Genomic DNA, 4980 nt, shown 5'->3' with positions numbered 1-4980 from the left:
AATTAATGTCTTTATTTTGAAAATAATTTGGTGCTTAAGAAATACATACATCAATAATAAATCATGAAAATATCACCTCAATTGCACAAAAGCAACAAAAATCAGGACCTGAACAATGCTCCAAACATATTTGAGTCAGTTAAATTTTGTGCAGAATAATGAGGTTAAATCAAGAATTCAAGGATTTTCATTCCAAATGAGTAATACATAAGGAATGAAAGATAGATACTAAGCTCACAGTTGTCAGCAAAACATAAATAAATAAAACAAATAAGCCATAAGAAGACAAAAAGAAAAAAACTGTACATAATGTGTTAACCATGGAGTTTATTTAATTTATTTATTTAACCTTTATTATCCAAGTAAAGTGTTTGAGAACCACTTCTCATTTACAAACATGACCTGGCATGCATTGAGTGCATTGAAATTTACAAACCTACATATTCAGCCAGAGTAAAGTGATTGTAAATTTTAATCGCGATTAAAATTTTTAATCTATGCCCATGYAACACTAAAATTAATCAGAGTTAACTTGATTAATTTCACAGCCCTAATTTTTTATGCAGTTTTAAAGAGGAAACACTTTGCCAGCTCGCAGGGGAAATGACAAAATTGTAACGTTTTCCTGCTGAAAATCATTTTTTGTAGCCACTGATCAGAAAAACGCTTCAAAAATCATTTAAGAGTATATTTTAGATGTAATATATTCATTATAGTTTGACAAATGTTGCAAATGTTTTAACCAAAACACTGACTGAACTCCAGAAACTACTTTGGGACTTTATCTTCGGTTTGATGTGATGGGTCATGCATTTGCTGAAGAACAAGGTCATCGGCACATTTAAAACTCAGAATATTATCAGGAATTCACAATGTAATAGTATTAAACATTATTGTTAGGAGCACTGAACAAACGGCTTTCTTATAGTAAAATTCCATACAGTGGTGCATTTTGACGTGTTTTTTCTTCATCTTCACTTCTATTGATTTTCTTTATTTATTTCTGACAGACTGCCTAAGGTGCTGGTTGTCTTGCTACCCACATATTCACCTTTTCCCACACATGTGCAGAGGAGTACTCAGGCACCACATCCACCATAAGAATTTTCTTTCATTTTGAACATTTCTTTCTTTTTTAATGATGACATTGTTTGTAATTATTTCAATACTTTTAATGTTTGACACTGTTTTTTACTTGTTAAATAAGATTCTATATTTTTTCTGATACATGCAGCTTCTAGACTCACCTGTCGGCCAAATGGTGTTGAAGGTGGGCATCCAACGTYAGCAGCATTAACAGGAACATGGTAAATTGTCTGATGAGCATGGGGCAACACACCAGGGTTATGCAGGTGTACAGACACTGGGGTGTCCGCAGGTTGAGTAAMACGGTCACAGGGACCCCTAAAGCTCCACCGACAGCCCCCACGTAGCCCAGGCACAATCGAAGGCAGCTGGAAACGCTCCCAAGTTGGGCCCTGGCACCCTGAGTTCCTCCAGTTCTGCTGCTGCTTACGGCCATGCACAACCTCACACTGAAGACGATCACAGACACCGACAGAGTGCACTGACACACGGAGTACAGCCAAATTAACTCCATACCTGTAAATTATAAAAAAGAGACCAAAAGATGAATAAAGGTAAGTAATACAGCTTAAAAACAATCAAACAAAAGAAATCAATACTTTTGCAAATACAGCTTGGCTTGATCCCATTCTTTTTTGCTACCAGTGCCTGTGCTGCATGCAGTTTTTAAAGAATGTTCAAACACAGGCAAAAAAAAGAAAAAGAAAAAAAGGAAATAAATGAGACAAGAGTGGCACGGAGAGACGAGAAAAATTTTGAGGCTAAGCACAGGGGTGCAGTGCAGAATACTTGAACATTCAGCATGAATAAGAGAAAGTGGACTGAGAATGTGATGCAAGTTTGTGCTCAGAGCAGAGAAGGGGGGGGGTTGATGGGTATCGGAGCATCCGAGAGCCGAAAACGTGCCTGGAGAGTGAAAAGGTCAGGCCAGACCAGACTTGACATAAGTTCCCCGCTGAGGATGTGAGCACCATGCAAACACAGAAAAACATGCAGGAAGCTGGGTGGCAACACACTGCGAACGCTCTCGTCTCTTTTCTTTCTTATTTGGCTTTGTTCCACCTGTCCCCTCGCTGTGGCCCGTCATGCGTCATTCACTTATACTCTCTCAGACCCAAATAGACCCAGACATTTATGTGTAAACACACCAACACTCAATTGTGCTGCTTCGCACTCCCTGATGGGTGATTCTCAGCATTCAGGAAAWGATTGGCAGCTAATTTTAGAGCATTTTCAAAYAATAGTTTCCCATAAAGCAGAGTGKATGATTATTAAAATAACAGCCTCAGTATGGCACCTGTCCATTTCATGTAATTAGTTTGACCTTTTTGAAACATTTGGTGTTAGTCGTCGCTTCCATAATAATCACGACTGGCTGAAATAACCTCTATACAACACTTCATAATCACTTTACACAGTTGTCTCCTGTCTCACTACTGGAATCGSCTCAGCAAAATTGATTTAGCAAAGTAATTAGTGGAGTTGAATCCACCTTGTGAGAGTTTTCAATTCAACTTGTTGCTCAGACACTCAAACTGTCATTAGTTAACTTAATTAATCAATCAATCTCTTCGGAAGTATGGGGGTCAAACCTTTCAGTGTTGTCACAAGCCTGTTACAAAAAAGCTGAAAAAAAAGAGAAGTTCCTTGAATGATATTATTCTAAAGAATAAAAATAGMAAAGAAAACAAGGATGTTACCTGTTGTGAGGCCCTGCAATGAGACAGACAGATCACGCAAAAGCTCTGATCTATCTTCTGTGTGTTTAGGCTGCCTTTTTTTATTTCCCTGCAGGAGCTTTGTCTCTCCTTCTCACTCCAGCTGTCTTCCCCTGCTGACAGAATAGACTTGATTCATAAACATCTGCTTATCAACCCACCTCCTATCTTTCCCCTGTCTCAGCAAACATATCAATTGTGTCAATGTTGGAGCATGGATGCCCTTTCCATCTAAGATGTGTAAAGGGCAACATCCCCTCTGCCTTTCAGAGAACTATAGAAATACAGCAATGTGAGTATGCAGAGAAATAAGACTGATTTTAAATATTGCCATTTGTGTGGAATGAGGGAAATAAGATGCAGCTCCTAATGCACATGTGTCAAACCGAAGGCCCATGGGCCAAATGTGGCCCATCGTGGCATTTAAGTGGCCTGCAAGAGCCATAAAGATGTATCTTAAATAAATTTGTATAAGATTTTTTCCTTTTCTTTTAATTGTTTTGTATTTTTACTGAAATGAATAAATGAAAAAAAAAAAGAATAAGCTGCTTAAAACCAGAATTGACCATAAACAACATATCCCATAATGCATGTTGATTATTTTTTATTAGCTTTTTCACTAACTTTGAAAACCTGTAGTTGACCAGTTAGCTTCCTCTAAGTTAGATTTTGTCAATTTTAAGTCTACTAACTGCTAATTAACAAACTAGCATCAACAGGCTTGTGTCAGTCCCACCAGCCTTCAGCTCAGAGGTGCATAGACCATGTGACAGTCATCTTAGTGGTTAGCAATAAGCTGTTAGCGTTACCTTCTGCTAATTTTTACTTGTTCAGTATTATATTCTGTAAATTCTTTTGCAAATTTAGCATTAGTGAAACTGTAGTTTTAGTCAATGGATTATGACTTATTGAAACTAACTTTTTGATTAGCTGCGTCCACCATCGGCAGCTACTCATCACAACTCAGTGAGTAAAACTTCCTTACTTTTATTTTTAACAGCATTTCTGTATTTCACATTTTGTCAGTCTTACACTTTGTAATTTTTAGTGTTTATAAGAGGACGTGTTAAAACACTGTTTCCATGCAGGAAATACCACATAGAGCTCAGCTACTGTTTGTTAGCAGTGCTCAGGTGTAGCAATGAGTTGAGGAAATTGATGTTTTGGTCAAAGTTGGGCACAAAATGTCGAAGTTAATTAAAACTGCCCTTTAAGAAAAACCATGATACTCATGTGGCCCTCGGTTTGACACTCCTTTCCTAAGGGGCTATTTTGATGGAGATTACTGAACAAAATATTAAAGACCTTTTACAAAGTGTTCAAATGCACAGTATGTTGCAATAAATTAACCCAAAACTCATCAAGYACCACTGTATGGTTTGTGTTGTATGCATTTTTTACACTTAGGATTTTAGACTGTTCAATTATTTATTACAGATTATATCAAGCTTTAGCAACCAACAAAACACAAGTCCAGAAACTCCTGCAACTTTTAAATCATGTCCTCTATAATCTTAATATTTTACTTTATTTACATGCAAATGAACTTCACTGAACTGGAGGACTGAGCCWTTATTACCTCAAAGCACATTCATTCAAATATATGTGTGTAAAAAATGATTCTCCAACCATTTGCATGCACCATGCTCTGGGCAGGGTCACACTGACCTGGATTCAGAGGGCTGCATTTTATAAAAACATCCACAACAGAGACAAGGCTTAGAAAGCAACAAAATACCCCCMAAAAAAGATGTAATTGTAGAAGCAGTGTGTTTGTTTAAAAGTGCAAGAGGAGGGCAGGGTGAAATATGAAGGTGGAATGATGATTAATCATCGGTGTGAAAAATCAATTATTTCTTTCTGTATGACTTCATTTTAAGGCATATAGCCTACATTAAATGCAGCAACCAAATGAATAATTGCCTTTGCCTCTATTTTGGACTCAATATTTACAAGGTTGGTTAGTGACAGATTAAATSTTAGTGGCAATATGGAATCAAAAATTACATTTAAATGAATTCATTTCACTTTGATTATGTCTTTGAAATAATTTAATAAAAATGAAAACAAAATAAATGGCRGCATTAGCAAGTGACCAACTTGATTTGACTGGCTCTCATCTTGTGATAGGTGTTATAGACTATGATATTTTGCCAATATATAACATTTAATTTAA

This window comes from Austrofundulus limnaeus, unplaced genomic scaffold (assembly GCF_001266775.1).
Source record: "Austrofundulus limnaeus strain Quisiro unplaced genomic scaffold, Austrofundulus_limnaeus-1.0 Scaffold165, whole genome shotgun sequence".
Taxonomy (NCBI): domain Eukaryota; kingdom Metazoa; phylum Chordata; class Actinopteri; order Cyprinodontiformes; family Rivulidae; genus Austrofundulus; species Austrofundulus limnaeus.
This window is presented reverse-complemented; position numbering follows the sequence as displayed.